Source organism: Callithrix jacchus, chromosome 18, assembly GCF_049354715.1.
Source record: "Callithrix jacchus isolate 240 chromosome 18, calJac240_pri, whole genome shotgun sequence".
Taxonomy (NCBI): domain Eukaryota; kingdom Metazoa; phylum Chordata; class Mammalia; order Primates; family Cebidae; genus Callithrix; species Callithrix jacchus.
The window spans coordinates 49,598,437-49,615,916 of record NC_133519.1 but is presented as its reverse complement, the minus strand read 5'-3'; the positions used below and the strand labels follow the sequence as shown (position 1 = coordinate 49,615,916).

At 38.8% G+C, this 17,480-nt stretch overlaps 1 pseudogene; it reads right to left on the bottom strand.

Moving 5' to 3' along the window:
- Window positions 1-5,210: 5,210 nt before the first annotated feature.
- LOC118149394 (5S ribosomal RNA) lies at window positions 5,211-5,329 on the bottom strand (annotated as a pseudogene).
- Between the last annotated feature and the right edge of the window lie 12,151 nt (window positions 5,330-17,480).

Genomic DNA, 17,480 nt, shown 5'->3' with positions numbered 1-17,480 from the left:
AGCGTAGTGCAAAATGGAAATGTGGGGTCGGAGCCTCCACACAGAGTCTCTACTGGGGCACTGACTAGTGGAGCTCTGAGGAAAGGGCCACTGTTCCCCAGGTCCCAGAATGGCAGATCCACTGACATCTTGCATTGTGTGCCTGAAAAAGCCACACACAGTCAACACCAGCCCATGAAAGCAGCTGGGAGGGAGGCTGTACCCTGCCAAGCCACCTGGTGGGGAGAGCAGGTTTTACAAGTCTTTCAGTGTGAGTGAATGTGTATATTTTTTCTTTCTCCATTTACAAAGTAAGGATATTCAGTCAGGTAAAAATTAAAATTTGTATGTCTCTAAGGAAACTATGGGTTCATAAAGAATAGGCAGGTGAGTTATTGTGAAAAGTGCTTAAGATCCAAGGAGTGATGCAATATCAGGCATCAGCTCTCTGTCTTTCCCACTGCTTTTAGAAAATGAATTGTTTAGTAGCAACTTTGTGTATGTTATTAAGATTAAATCTCTGTCAAAATTGTCCTGCAGGAATTCTAAAGGGTCTTGGAAATAGTTTTGGTATGAACAACATTGCTAGTTGTTTACATTTAAAATGTTGCTTTTTTTCTGACATATTAATTTGTGTATTTATGCAGGGAGTGTGTGTGTGTGTGTGTGTGTGTGTGTGTGTGTGTTTGGAGGGCAGAATAAAAATTAACTAACTTGAAAGTGGGTAGGTAAATGTTATTCCATTAGAGATATAATATTTCTTTTTCTGTGCATGCAAATATGAAAAGTTTTGGAGTGCCAGAGGATACATGGGTATGATTTGCTAGAGTTGGATATACTGATAGATGATATATTTTTCTATTACATAAAATGGAAGTGGAGAAATGCTAAATTGTGAAATACTTAAGCCAGTAATATAGTTGTTTAAAATACCATAGGAATGGAATAAAACATATGATGACTTGGGATGATATTTTTCTACTTTAATTTACAAAGTTAGTTTAAAATAATTATTTAACATATATTAGATGCTGAATATGATTATGGCTGAAAGACAACTGCTTTGATCATGGATGCCCTGTGCCCACACACAGTAAAACAGTCTTGCATCCATAGCTGCTAGTAAAAATTTTCTTTACTTCCAGATTTTTTGTTTTGATTCCTTAGCTCAAGAGAAGAAAGAAGTCTAAAAATGACTATTCTGAGTTTCTACTTGAGAAAATCTTTGATCTTAATATTCTTACAGTTATGATCATACAATGTTTTCTTCTGCATTCTACTTAGTCAACCATAGTAGTATTGTACCTAATCTTATTCAAGATTATACTGTAAAAATGTTAAATTATTTGCAAGCATTGCAGCTTCATTTAATTTAAATGTCACTTTACTCAGAATATATTCTAAGAAAATGTGAGGTAAGGGCAGTTTATGGAAATTCAGCATACTAAATGTTATTACGGAGCAGGATCTAGTCCTTGATCTCATACTGACATAAACTCACACTGACTGGGTTTCCATTCTTTATTAAATACTATTCTCACGAAACAGCTTTTGTTTGGAAAGAGGTGTTAACCTGTGTATTAGTTATGGCATTACACCTGTTTGTGTGTCTCATTGATGCATAATCTTTCAATTAGCTGTCAAAATTTAGTGTATATAATTGCTTCAAATGGTCATTGTAAAATAAAGAGAAGCCCTCAGTGTGAGGATATTTGGATTGTGAAGATACTGTGGAGGTTTTCCATCTGAAAGGAAACTCTGTTCAGAGTAATATCTGATAGTCTTGTACAAACAAACCAAAGCTCATTTAATTGGTAAAATAATAGACAATTGATAAAATTTATAATAGTAGAAGTCATAGTAATAGTTATCAAAATATCTTTTAATTAATAGTTCAGTATAAAATATGCCTATGTGTGTCTTTACAGATATGAAGAATTTCATGATAACGTATTCAATGTCTATTGATCACCCAGGTGCTCAGAAGGGGAGAGAAACCTAAAGACTGGTGAGCCGTACTGAACACTGCCAGGAAGTTAATTTCCACTCTTAGCTCTGATAGTATTGTTCTAATTTAGTTTTCTCAGTCACATTTTTATTTACCCAACGTTAAAGGGGGAAATTTTTGCCCTGAAGTTTTTGAGAGTATGCAGCCTAAAAATCAAACGCTATAGCAGATGGGTCAAAAAGCCAGAGGTCCATCTGAAGGGTGAAAAAAACCAAAGAAACAAAACAAACAAAAAACTTGTGTGGTTGAAATACTGGAATGAGAGACTCTGAAGGACAGGAAGGTAGAACAGTTTCTTATTTCTTGGGAAGAACAGTACACTATGGCAGAGTTCAGTGTGGGGCCATGGAAAATGGTGAACAAGTAGACAGGAAGTGAAGTTGTCTGGAAACAAGTAACCAAGGAGATGAGAGATGTTGAAGAGCTGTAGACAGGAACGCTGTAGGCACCTAAGATGATGTCACCATTGAAAGCAGAAAGGACACAAGAACAAGGATGGTGAGTTTTAAGACCCTCACAATACACTGTGCTCAAGCAGGCATTATAGCCAATGTCTCTCTTTGTTCTAGACGAACACAGACTACGTTAATACCAACCCTGACTATTTAAGTTTGTAATTCAAGTGAAATAAATCAATTCTTTGTCTTAAAAAAAAGGATCAGACTCTATAATGTTAATATTTACCTAAAAGGAAGAAGCAAAATAATTTAAATTCCTTGCTGAGGTCAAAATGAAGTGACATATTGAAGTTTCAACATAAAATGTTAATTATTTTCTAAAAGCCTCACTCACATTTCATGAAAAAGACATTGTGAAGAATGAGAGCCTACATCAGGATTTTCTGAGTCAAAGAAAGTAACCATAAGACAAAAGCACCTTAGAGGCTTCACTGTGGAAAGAAGGATAATTCCTATAATGTGAACATGAATTTAGATTGTAATTGCCTATGTGAGCAAGTCTGATAAGGAGAGGGGAGTATATCCTATAGTTTTTTGCTTGATGTGATAACAGTGTATAAATATTTTTACTGTGCTTCCCTTTTTTCTGTTTAGACAAAAGAAAAACAAAATGAATGAGGTTTAAAGTGGTACAAGAACATAGTATTGTAGTTCAAATAAGAAATTCTGAGTTAATAATCTGATCGGTTTTCTTACCTTCAGGTGACAAGTTAAAATAAAACCCCAGAGCCTATTTTGTTTTTAGATTCTTTAAGACTATTTTGGAATTAATGTAATTTGGGTGTTACTTTTTACTCATGATTATGAAAAGAAACTAATAGGTTCACTCTTATCAGTAAAATCAGGCAAGAGAGCCTGGTGAAATCCTGTTTTCAATTATCATACATTAAATAATTATGGATGGGGACATAATGATTTTCAATATTCATACCTCTTTAGAACTCGTAATGCTCAGAGCTTGCTTTGAAGTTAAGAAAGCTCTAGGTACAGTTCAGATGCCTAAAAAGTACTATGAAACTGTTAAATCAGAACGAAATTGGCAATAAAAGGGAAAGTGATAATAGGAAATATTCATTTTGTTTTTGAAAGGTGCCCAGACAGTCATGTCGGGACAGCTAATATGCAAGAGGTTTTGTATTCATGCTGTTCAATTACATGTGGGATTATGAAAAATTCCCAGTGGCTCTGCTACATTTCTTTCCTGTTATTGTTCTTATTTTAGAACTTTGATTTCACTTTAAAAAATGCATGAAATACTCACCTCAGAGCAAACGTTCTCACCCCATGTATTTTCTATTGAAATAGCTTCAATTTACAGCATCTATAGATTAAGAGGTCAATTTGTTTTATATAATGGGCTATTATTCAGGAAAATACCCTTGATTTTTAGATTCAGAACTTTAGGTTTCAAATATTTGCTGTTCACCTAACAGTGTACCCTGGATATAACTGTCACCTGTTCCTGGAGTCACCGCTACCTTCTGGGTCCCCTGCTCATCATCTCTTCTCTTCCCTGTTGCCCATCTTCTCCCTGGAATGTGGGCCCTGTCACTCTTGCATGCCACTCTTAACTACCAAGTGGCTTGGAGAGAGTGCCTTCCTTGTTAACATGGAGATTCACACACCTTGTAGAGAGATGCTAAATATAGATTAGCACCTACATTAGGCTTCCTTCTTGATATAGCAGAAGAAGTAAAAGTTCACTAGAGAAAAGTTTCAAGAGACAAACAAAATATAAACACTAGGCACTTGTCTGAAATATTTTATGTCTGGAATATTTTATATTTGCAGTTTTATTCTCTCTTCTCTGGGGTCTCCTGGGATGAGTATTCTATATGGATGTTTTGTTTGAATTAGCTAATATAATTGTTTATTTACTTACTCTCATTTTATGAAAATTTCAGAGTGATTAGTTCTTGGAACAAAAGTAAAAAAAAAACAAGAAAATTTTAAAGTGACATAAGTAGTTAGCACAACAAATATGAAGCATGCAGGTAGAATTCCGAACATACTAACCATCTTAGCTAAAATTCTAGGTCTTTCTGTGTAGCTGAAATTCTAGACCTGTCTGTGTCTTAGGTTTGTTTGTTTAATGTTAATGTATTGGTAACTACTGAAAAGCTGACTAGTAATTGTTAAATAGTGACTGGATCTGTTCATCCACATTGCTCACATTATCTAAATGTTAAAAATTCCTATACCTAAAGGAAAAATCCAAGTAGAGCTTCCACTATTATCCCATGGAAGGTGGGATGAACCCCTGACCCCAAATTTGATCAAATGTTGAGACTAATGTCATCATACACACACCGTGAAGGTATGAAGAGCTGTGCTACTTCTAAGGAGGGTTTCTGGTGCAGGCAGCACAGGCTCCGAAGCTGGCCTGAGAGAAGGGACAGGCCAGGGGTTTTGGGTTTTAGTGTGCTTTGAGGGTAGGCGAGGTGAAGGTTCCCAGGTTGAGTGAGGGCTTACATAGTTGGAACTTTCCACTGGAACTTAAGGAAGGAGCCCACCTGGCTTTTTGTGGTCTGCTCAGATATGGAGCAAGTGAGAAAATGGAAGAGATGAGACCTAAAAGCTGTCATTGGTCAAACACCAAAAATGGAGTCAAAGTCTAAAATGACCTTTCTAAAACCAGTACCTTGATTACGTCTCTTTTCTCTACCTGCACTGTCATCTTTAATTCTCTATCATCTTAAGCTGCTTTATATACTGATTTTCATGGTGCAAGTCACAACTAACCAATATACAAGTGAGCCTTTTTAAGATTACAGCACCCGGTATTCCCAGGCAGTCTCCCATTCAAGTACTAACCAGGCCCGACCCTGCTTAGCTTCCAAGATCAGATGAGATCAGGCACGTTTAGGGTGGTATGACCATAGACTTCGTTTTTTTTTTTTTTTTTAGATGGAGTCTCACTCTTGTTACCTAGGCTGTAGTGCAGTGGAGTGATTTCGGCTCACCGCAACCTCTGCCTCCTAGGTTCAAGGGATTCTCCTGCCTCAGCCTCCCGAGTAGGTGGGATTACAGGCATGAGCCACCATGCCTGGCTAATTTTGTATTTTTAATAGAGACAGGGTTTCTCCATGTAGGTCAGGCTGGTCTCGAAGTCCTGATTTCAGGTGATCCACCTGTCTCGGCCTCCCAAATACTGGGGTTCCAGGCATGACCCACCGCGCCTGGCCCAAGCCTTTGTTAATAATTTGCCTCTTTCAGCTGAAACTGTAGACTCCCCAGAGCTAAGCTTAAGTCTGTTACTTTACTGTTTTATCCTTGGTGCCCAAATAGTGCAGGAAGAAAAATAGGCACATAATAATTTTTTTAAATGTCTATCAGGTTTACTAGACTATAAGCCCCATGAAGGCAAGACTGTGCCAGTTTCAGTCATGGCTGATTCCAGTGACTCAGAGAGATGCTTCACACTTCAGTAAATATTAGTGGAAATAATTCATTCTTTCAGCTACTTTAATATAGCACTTTAGCATGGTTCTCCAGTATCTTTTACTTTCAGTGGAGACTAAAGCTATCTTTAATGAAATCTTGTCTCATTTACGTTCCAAAATACATCAACAACATGTGAACGGAATCTTGTTAATTTTTAATTAAATCCTGTTGATTTGTTTAAAAGTTTGGGCAGAGCAGCAACTTTATCAAAAAAGTAAAAATTGGAAACTCACTTCTAATGATGAAGTGATGCTAAAATTATAACAATTTAGGGGTATGTAAACAAGACTATTCTCTTTTGTTCACAGAAAGCAACATGAAATGTCTTCATTCCTGAAAACCTAGGTGAATTTTCAATTTACAATCAATTATATAAACCACAGGACAGCACAATTAAAGTCAGGGAAAATCTAATAAATAACCATCTGATAAAATATGTGTGTTTATGAATAAACCCCAATCCTCCCCAACATAAATGAATAAATGGATAGATGGATACCTAAATAGATAGATAAAAATAAGTCAATTAGATGTTGCCATGCTTCTCAGTCTAAGCCACATGAGAATACAGAAGATATCGCTGTAGGACTAAACAGTGTTTTTTGATTCATTAAGTGTTCTGAGACTTGGGCTGGTTAATTTCACTTGTTCTAAAATGTTCAGTTGACTCTAATTTAGTAACTGTTATTACAAAGGTGTCTGATATTCTGCAGCTGTGCAGTTATTTGGCTGCCAGACTCCAAGATGGACTGCAATGCTGTCCCAGCCTCGGAAAAAGTGGCTTAGCCCAAACTCCTTCTTGGTGTCCAAGCCTCAGGTTAGCTTTCAACTTCCTGCTTTTTACTAGCAAAGGAAGGTGGAGCGCTGGAGCTTTTTCAGAGTAGTCTGTTGCTCAGCAACCAGGCTTGTCCTCTTAGGAAACAGGTCAGGGAAAAGGAAGAGAGATGAGGGGCTGATTTAATGTTTGTCTGCCATCTCTGATAAAGCAGAGATCCTCTGAATGGAAATTGTTACAGACAGATATCTCCAACTCACGGGGAAACAAATTAATCTCATTAGACAAGGGGTTAATATCTGTTTGCTAGAAATGTTGTTTCACCGTCACCTGGCAGGAAGTTTTAGTGGCTGTAAATATTACAGCATGGTAAGATAGATAGTATTATGTTTGGTAAGGTTCAAAATTTTGGTATTGTATGGCTGTCATCTCAAGGTCAAAGAAGAGTCCAGAATGACACAGAAGAATGTTTTATTTTAAATAGTAGGCATTATTCAGTCATTCGGAGACACCTTAAATGTCATCACAAAATCTAGCTTCTTTTTATTGACAAAAATTTCTTGAAACATCTTTCTTCTGTTCCCTACTTAAAAATACTGATTGATAGTATTTCTCAGGAAATATTCTAAATACAAAACTGCATTGCAGAATCATGAATACCTCTAATTATAATTTTTGAGACAGGGAAATGCTTCTTTTAAATAAAATGTTCTTTCATGTTGTTGGGGCTCTCAAACAATACCCCAAAGTGTGATGCTTTGGCCTGCTGAGGGCTTTGAGCTGAAGGTATTGGAATGGCCTCCGAAGTGAAGTCTCTTTCTGATTCTCTCTTTCCCTTCCTTTTCCTGCTCCCTTTCCTTCCCCAAGGAAGGCCATAGAAACTGGAAATATTACTCTGTCCTCCCCCTACCCCTCTGTGTAGGAGCTGGCCATAAAGAAATTATCTGGCCTATCTTGTTTGCTGGTAGATTGTAAGACCCTCATTCCAGAAGGGTCCTGCCTAACCAGGAGGAAGAAATGCCATACAAGGGGGGCTAAGACGAACCCGAACAGGAAGCCTTGCTGAGCTTTCTACTTCCGTCTGTTACCTTTAGCTCATGCCCTTTTGTCCAATCATATTTGCACATGGCTGTCCATTCTTCATCAAACCTAAGAGTGAAAATAGACAGTTTTCCTTAGGTCTCTGAGTCTTCATTTCAGAAGGCTCATATGTCAAGAAAACATTTTGAATAAATGCATTTGTTATGCTTTTCTCTTGTTAATCTGTCTTTTCTTACAGGAGTGTCAGCTCTGACCCCTGTGATGGGTAAGAAAAGGTATCACACCTTTCTTCCCCTACAACACAACATATTCCATGATGTAAACTTGTGTTAACCATATAGCATTTGGCCGATTTATAACCCTAAGGAATTAGAAATAAGAACAGCATAAAATAGAGACTGTGGAAAAAGGAAACTATGATTCTTTAAAAGTCCCCTCTTGATACTTCTCTTAAATCAAGTTTTTGTTATGTGTACACACACACGTACACACACACATCTCAGCTGACGTAATTATACACACTAGAAAATCAACATTTCTTTTCTATATTACTTGACTGGCAAGTAATATAGGGAATATTGATTGGCTTTAAAAGGGCCAGTATGTTACTTCAGTTATTTTTCAGTTACATTCTTTTAAGTGCTGTTAGGAAAATAGAGCTTATCAGTTTAGAGCTCAGGGTCAGAAATGAATAAGCTCTCGAGATATGCTATGTAGTATTGTAATAGAGTCAGGAATAATGTATTCAGCACTTAAACATTTAGGAAGGTAGACCTTATGTTGAGTTACCATAATAAAATAACAAAATAAAATGTAGGTGGAGTTTCCTCACAGGAAATAGCAAAGGGTCTACCTAGGGCACTGTGGGCATTTATAAATATGTCTTGATATCTTGGCCAGAATCTAAAACTAGGTCTATGCATCGCTTTATTTACAATTCATTTATTCATTCATTTACTATTCAGCTTTTAAAAGGCTAACAAGAAATATGAATAAATTAATTTAGCAGTAATTTACTGCCTTTAATCTTGTTTTCTCAGTACACAATCTATTGGCTTTGAGAATTGCAGACAGCTAAGCAATTTAAAACCAATGGAAAAATATGGAGTGAGATTCAGCCGTTTATATTCATGATGAACTCAATATATTACAAATCCAAAAATCAACCTCTATTTTACTTTATCTTCTATAAAATGGGGTTTTAACATCCTCTTACATCTTTGATTAAGTATTGGAGTACTATATGAGATCTTATTTTTGAAAATATTTTAGACCTTAGTTATAGCTAGTTATGTTATCATTAAGGATAATAATGTTCCATGACCAAAAGTTAATAATTTTATTCTCTAGCTGTCACTATATATACACTCACATTTATATTTACATATGTTTTATGTACTTTGTAATTTAGCTTAAGTAGTTACGATTTTAATAACGGAAAATTTTCATCACAAACAAATATGTGTGTTTATCTATCTATCTATCTATCTATCTATCTATCTATCTATCTATCATCTATCTATCTGCCACGACCCTGTAGATGTAGCTCAACTGGTTATAACTGTTATACTTGAAGTTAGTATCTCTATCCCTATATTTATATTTAGAACTGGAACATTTCCTGTCACATGACTTCTATTCCTACTTTTCAGGTCTCATGCTCACGAGACCCCTGCGAATCAGAGAGCAGAGGCACTCTACAGAACCTTTATAAGACCCCCTGTATTACTGCTTAGCTCTTATCACTAAAATATAGAGAGGCCACATTCTATATTGGGATGGCATTCCTCATAACTCCCAAAATTTAAGACTTATTTTCCATAGATATTTATATTTTAACGTGACCTGGTAGAATTTAGCTGGGGAACAAAATTTCAAAAATATGTCTATATTATTTAGGCACAATGGACTTTTTTAAAAATTATAAAAAAACGAGGCAAAGTCAGCTAACTTTTGCAGCTATTTCAAACCTGTGGAATCTCTTGCTTTAAAAGTTCTCTTCACAACTGTAGTAGACTAGCAGTGTATGAAACAATTTGCATTTAAACGTGATAATAAGGAAAAAGAGATTCTTTAAAATATAAAGCTCAGATCAAGAATAAATTGTACATGCAAATGTGCTGATTTAGATGCAGAGGCTGAATTCTAACAGTGGGGCAACTAGAGAAATTAAGGCTAACGCTTTTCCTGAGTGCCCAGTAATGCTGAATTACAATTGAATACCTATAAAATGAGTGTGACATCCAAATGGTTACCAAATGAATATATTATGCTCTGTGATGTTTCACTGAATTCTAAACGAGTTCAGAATGATGACATACCAAGAGGTGCTGAAGTCCTTCAGACACACTCAAATGTGGATGTGGTTAAATAAAACTGTGTGGAATGCTCCTGACATAAACTTAGTTTTTCCTATTCAGAGGGAAAGTAGAGCAATTTATTTTTTCCTTATAGTCTCATCACAAGTAGGAGTTTAATAAACTCGCTTTTGTGTTTAGAGAAACGTGCCATTTGAAAGTTACTGTGCAGTGCTTTGGGATGATAATGCACTAAACTCGTGATCTTGCCTTTATCCTTCTCTACAGTGTAGGTATGCTACCTTCTCTGCTGAACGTGAAAATAAGCAGAGACCTGCATAAGTGAACTAATGGCAGGACACTGTTCTACCAACAGGCTTTTTAGGGAACTGGGGAACTGGGACATTTTGGTTAGTTATATTGTTAGTTTAGGTTAATTTTTATTTCCATGTGTATATAAGAAATAGTAAATGCTATAAAATTACATCATGATAAAATACGTATAAGTTCCTACTCCTTTTTGAAAACACTGAGTTCATGTTGATAGAATTAATTTCAAGGAGTACACTTAGAGTGATCCCTCTGAAGGTGATTTCTCTGGGGTGGGAGCTGTCCTCTAACAGTAGTTTGGAGGAGCAGCTGCCCAGACCAGGTGTTCCCAGTGAATTATGACCCTTCCTGCTCAATTGCTGAAGCACAAGACAAGACTGAGTCAGGGAAGAAAGCAGAGAGGAGCCTGGAATGGAAGCTAATTCTTGGGGCTCCTGGAAAGAAAGATAAAGAAAAATTTAGCAGGTAGAAAAGAGCTCTTATGTCCCTCTCATATCTTTAACCAAGGAATCAAATCCAATAAATTCATAAAGTATTACAAATTCTGATTCTGCCCTTTACATGCCATGAAGTCTCTCTAAACTCCAGTTTTTGAAGTTGTAAGATGGGGTGAAACTTAGATTGTTGGACAATTGAAGAAATAGCAAAAACATCTGTAAAGCAAGTGTGGGAAGATTATTTAAGCAAGCCCTGCTTCTTGTTACTCTTATTCAGTTGGGTCTCCCAAGGATCCAGTGCTCTAGGACGTGGCTGTCCAGACTTCATAGTACAGATGCCTTGAACTGCTGTTCTCCCCATGCTTGAATTCCTCCCATGCTCTTCTGTCATCCCGTTTTATCCTACTCTCTACTCCTTTTTCATGTATTAGCCCACTGAGGTTCTTTCCATTCCTCCTACAATCAAGTCCTTTGCCTCAGGGTCTTTATGCTAGCCGTCTCTTGATCTTCAAGTGGTCTAACCCTTCTTGTGTTCTCTCTCTCTCTTTTTAAAATTATTTTACTTTTGGTTCCAGGATACATGTGCAGAAAAAACATAGAGGTTTGTTACATAGGCTGGCAAGGCTGCGGAGAAATAGGAATGCTTTTACACTGTTGGTGGGAGTGTATTTAGTTCAAACGTAGAAGACAGTGTGGTGACTCCTTATGCATCTAGAACCAGAAATACCATTTGACCCAGCAATCCAGTTACTGGGTATATACTCAAAGGAATATAAATCATTGTATTATAAAGATACATGCACATGTATGATTATTGCAGCCCTATTCACAATAGCAAAGATGGAATCAACCAAAACGCTCATCAATGAAGACTGGATAAAGAAAATGTTGTACATGTACATCATGGAGTACTATGCGGCCATAAAAATATATGAGATTATGTCCTTTGCAGGGACATGGATGAAGCTGGAGGTGTTCTTAAATATCTTACTCGCTATTAGGCCTTCCCTGAGTAACCAATCTAATTATAAAATTATGAAAACATTTTTATCAAATGGTCCTATTTTAACTGTCTTCTAGCAATTATCATTTCTCCAACTTTCTTGTTTGCTGCATTGATTGATTCTTTTTCCCTCCAATAGAATATAAGCTCCATGAGAACAGGGCTTGGTTAATCTTGTTCACTTCTGTGTCTGTTCTACCTACTGTGGCGATGGCACATACAGTATACTCAGTACACATTTGTTGGGATGAATACATTTCAAATGTAAGGTGGCTGTGATGTTGTTTGCATTGTCTAAATGTGTGTAAGATCATCTCCTCTGTGCAGACAGTAACCCCTTATCAATTTACAGTGTGTTTCTCAGTTTTCTTTTGGATATTCTGAGGACATGTTGTTCCCAAGTGGAAGTTCAATGCTGACACTCCTTTTCTCCTCATCCTCTTTCTTTTTCTCCATTTTCTCAGTGACCCATAGCCAGATTTACTTTAGTATGTCCTGAAACTCATTTGAAATTTCCCCATTCAGTGTTAGTGTAGAATACAAGTAGCTTGAGCTTCCAGTCAACAAGGAATAAATTTCAAAATGTGATGCTATGACTTCTGGTTTCTGTGCAGGTCACTTAACCGAAGTATTGAGCTTCGTGTCTGTCCACTGAAGAAGGCAGCATCATCAAATAAAAAGAGAAAAATCGTTTTCAGCAGACCTTTGATGACCTCTCTCTTTTTAAAGGGACACATGGAAGCTTCCCAGGTAAATGATATGGGCCCTTCACCAGTTACAGTCTTCTGAATGTGGTAGCGGAAATCTTCCAAAATTCTAAAACTGAATGAGGAAAGCAGTTTACCTGAAATAAACATTTTATTTTATTCTCTGGATTTAAACTAACTGACTTCCAAGAACAACTGATTCAGATAATCGCATGTTATTAAATCTTCATATTGAATATGAATTAAGAAGTATCTGGCTTTGCTGATGAGAGAAAGCGATCTCCCCACTCTTTCTTTTTAATAGAGTTGGAGAGGTGCTATGTAAGTGGTCTGCCCTGAGAGTCTTCTTGCTGTCTCCCTCCTGTTCTCAGCCTCCTACAGTTCTTCGTTTCTCCTCCCAGGGAATGATGCTCAGTTCTTCTCTCCCGTATTCTCTCTCCCCTCTTGATAGTAAAATCCCTTTTCCTTTGGATGTGCTTCTTCTACTGCACATGGAGGGGTGTGATAGCTTCCAAAATGATGGAACTAGAACATTTCTGCCATAATCTACCCCTGCTCCCTTTACTCATTTTTTTTCCGGTTCTGGTGCTGACAGTGAAATCCCTAAGAAACAGAAAGAAGACACGTTCTACCTCTTCTTCAAGAACTATTTTCTGACCCTCTGTATTATCTGCTCAGTACCCATTGCTACGGTATAGAGACATCACAGTCTATGTGAAAAATGGCGACCCTCAAGACCACCTGCTAAATAAATCGCACCAAACAAGTTTATAGTAAGTTTGTTTATTTTTAATTTAAGATTCAGGGAGTATCTGTGCAGGTTTATTACCTGGCTATACTGTATGATGTTGAAGTTTGGGCTTCTACGGATACCATCGCCCAAGTAGTGAGCATAGCACCTGATCAAAAGCTTTTCAAACCTTCTCCCCTCCGTCTCTCCCTCCCCGCTTTTGGAATCCTCAGTGTTTATTTTTCCCATCTTTGTGTCTGTGTGTACCCAGTGTTTAGCACCCACTTATGAATGAGAACATGTGCTGATTTGTTCTCTCTGTTTTTGTGCTGTTTTGCTTAGGATAATGTCCTGGAGCTGCATTCATGTTGCTACAAAGGCTACGGTTTCATCCTTTCTGTGGCTGCATAGTATTCCATGGTGTATATGTACCATTTCTTATCCAGTCCACCATTAGTGGGCACCTGAGTTGACTCCATATCTTTGCTATTGTGAATAGCACTCTGATAAACACACAAGTGCATGGGTCCTTTAAGTAGCGCTATTTATTTCCTTTGGGTATATACCCAGTCATGAGATTGCTGGGTAGAATAGTAATTCTATTTTTAGTTGTCTGAGAAATCACCAAACTGCTTTCTACAGTGGCTGAACTGTTTATAGTCCCACCAACAGAATCTAAGTGGTCCTTTATTTCTCTGCAAGCTTACCAGCATCTGCTTTATTTATTTAATATTTTATTAATAGCCGTCCTGACTGGTGTGAGATGGTATCTCGTTGTGGTTTTGATTGGCATTTCTCGATCGTTAGTGATATTGACCATTTTGGGGTATGTTTGTTATCTACTTGTATGCCGTCTTTTCAGATGTTCCTATTCATATCCTTTGATGGGATGACTTTAAATGGGATTATTTGTGTTTTCTTTCATTGGCTTGTTGACTTCTTTAAGTTCTTTATAGATTCTGGACATTTGTTTTTTGTTAGGTGCATAGTTTGCAAATACTTTCTCCCATTCTGCAGGTTGTTTGTTTGCTCTGTTGGTTGTTTCTCTTCCTATGCAGAAGCTCCTGTTTAATTATGTTCCGGCTTTTTTGTTTGTTTCTGTGGCATTTGCTTTCAAGGAGTTAGTCACAAGTTACTTGTCTAGGCCGATATCTCGATGAGTGTTTCTTAAATTTTCTTCTAGGATGTTATAGTTTGAGGTTGTACATTTAAGTCTTTAGTCCATGTCGAGTTCATTTTTGTGTATGGCGAGGGTTAAGTGTCACTCAGTCTCCTTCATACGGTTAGTCAGTTTCCCAGCACCATTTGTTGAATGGTGTTTATTTTTGTCAACTCTGTTAAATGGTGTTGTTTAATTTTTGTTAACTTTGTTCAAGATCAGTTGGTTGTAGGTAGGCAGCTTTTTTTTTCAGGGATCTGTTTTCTGTTCCATTAATCTATGTATGTATCTATTTTTGTACCAGTACCGTGCCGTCACCGTTAGCCTTGTAGTATGGCTTGAAGTTGGGTAATGCGATGCCTCTGGCTTTTTCTTTATACTTATTGCCTTGGCTATTTGAGCTCTTGTTTGGTTTTATACGAATGTTAGAATAGTTTAGAAATAAGGAAGAGATGGCCTGGCATGGTGGCTTACGCCTGTAATCCAAGCACTTTGGAGGCCAAGGCAGGTGGATCACCTGAGGTCAGGAGTTCAAGACCAGCCTGACCAACATGGGGAAACCCTGTCTTAAAAAAAAAAAGAAATGTTAGAAAGGACAAACCCGGAGGACTCAAGATGGCGCTGTGAGAACAACCCAGGAATGGAGCTCGCGTTGAATCCGCAAATGGTGAGTCAGAGCTACATTTACAGACTGATCTTTGTTGCCCACAGAATGGGGAAACTCCCAAGTATAAAAAGACACGGGACGCCAGGCAGTAGGTCTGCCTGGCGAAGCCGGCAGCCGGGGTGGCGGCGGCCGGCCCTACCCAGCAATCCCCACAGGGCGCGCTTGTCCGGGTGCCCTGTTGAACTGGCAACCTGAGACTTGAGAGGGCTGGACTTGAGACTGAACGAGACTTGGACAGTAGCCCAGCCCAGGGGATTGCAGGGACAGATCGTTTGGGATACCCAGTGGGATGAACAAAACCCCGATTTCAAACGATCCCGGGCAGACGGTCCGATACGCTCTGTGGGGGAGGGGCGTCCACAACTACCGAGGCAACCCGCCCCAACTGAGATACACGCCCACTGCTGACACAGCCAGCCGTTGCCGAGGCAACCCGCCCCAACTGAGATACACGCCCACTGCTGACCCAGCCAGCCGTTGCCGAGGCAACCCGGCCCTACTGAGATACACGTCCACTGCTCACGCAGCCAGCCGTTGCCGAGGCAACCCGTCCCTACTGAGATACACGCCCACTGCTGACGCAGCCTGCCGTTGCTGAGGCAACACGCTACAATGAAGAGACTCCGCCGCAGGGCGTGGCGGAGACCACAGCAGAGCCGGCAGGAACAGCGCGAATCACACAACAGCAGGGCGGAGCCTCGGCAGCCAAACAGTGGCTAGTCTGCCTTCTAGCTGGGCAGGACACCTCATCGAACATCCAAAAATAAAGCCCAAAACCCTCAACACAGAGCATTTGAGAAAAAAAAAAAAGGGTTTTTTAATGAGCTCTGTTGCAGCAGAATCAAACATAGCAGCCTAACAGCCCTGAATGAACAACAGACCTCACAGCTCAGCAATTAAGCCCGTATAAAGTACAAACTGTCTCCTCAAGCAGCTCCCTGACCCCTCTATATCCAAAAGACTGACATTAGGCAGGCATCATCCTGGGACAAAGATAGCAGAAAAAGAAACTGGTAGCATCCCTCGCTGTGCCACAGCTGCTAGAGGTGCACCCCAGACAAGCAGGGTCTGGAGCGGACCTCAGCAGTCGTACAGCAAAGGGGCTAGACTGGTAGAAGGAAAACCAAGCAACAGAAATACTTCATCATCAACATTCCGGGTGTCCACTCAGAGACCCAATCGAAAAGTCAGCAACTACGCAAACGACCAGTGGACAAATCCACAAAGATGGGAAGAAACCAGCGCAAAAAGGAGGAAAACACCCGAAACCAGAACACATCGCCTCCTAGAAAGGACCAAAACTCCTCACCAGCAAGGGAACAAAGCTGGACGGAGAATGACTGTGACGAAATGACGGAATTAGACTTCAGAAGATGGATGATGAGAAACTTTTGTGAGCTAAAAGATCATGTATTAAATCAATGCAAAGAAACTAAGAACCTTGAAAAAAGATTTGAAAAAAGATTCGAGGAAATGATAACAAGAATGGATAACTTAGAGAGGAATATGAATGAATTAAAGGAGCTGAAAAACACAATACGAGAACTTCGCGAAGCAAACGCAAGTTTCAATAGCCGAATTGACCAAGCAGAAGAAAGAATATCCGAAGTTGAAGACCAACTCAATGAAATAAAACGAGAAACCAAGATCAGAGAAAAAAGCGCAAAAAGGAATGAACAAAGTCTCCAAGAAATGTGGGACTATGTGAAAAGACCTAACCTACGTTTGATAGGTGTACCAGAAGGGAACGAAGAGAATGAATCCAAGCTGGAAAATACTCTTCAGGACATCATCCAGGAAAATTTCCCCCACCTAGCAAGACAGGCCAACACTCAATTGCAGGAAATACAGAGAACACCACAAAGATATTCTGCAAGAAGAGCAACCCCAAGGCACATAATCGTCAGATTCAACAGGGTTGAAATAAAGGAGAGAATACTAAGGGCAGCCAGAGAGAAAGGTCGGGTCACCCACAAAGGGAAGCCCATCAGACTCACAGCAGATCTCTTGGCAGAAACACTACAAGCCAGAAGAGAGTGGGGGCCAATATTCAACATTCTTAAAGAAAAGAACTTTCAACCCAGAATTTCATATCCAGCCAAACTGAGCTTCAGAAGTGAAGGAAAAATAAATTCCTTTGCGAACAAGCAAGTACTCAAAGATTTTGTCACCACCAGGCCTGCTTTACAAGAGCTCCTAAAAGAGACACTACACATAGAAAGGAACAACCAGTACCAGCCATTCCAAAATCACACTGAATGCCAAAGAGCTTCAACATAATGAAGAATCTACAACAATTAACCAGCAAAACAGCCACTTAGCATCAAAATGGCAGTATCAAATTCACACATAACAGTATTAACCCTAAATGTAAATGGACTAAATGCACCAATCAAAAGACACAGACTGGCAAATTGGATAAAAATCCAAAACCCATCAGTGTGC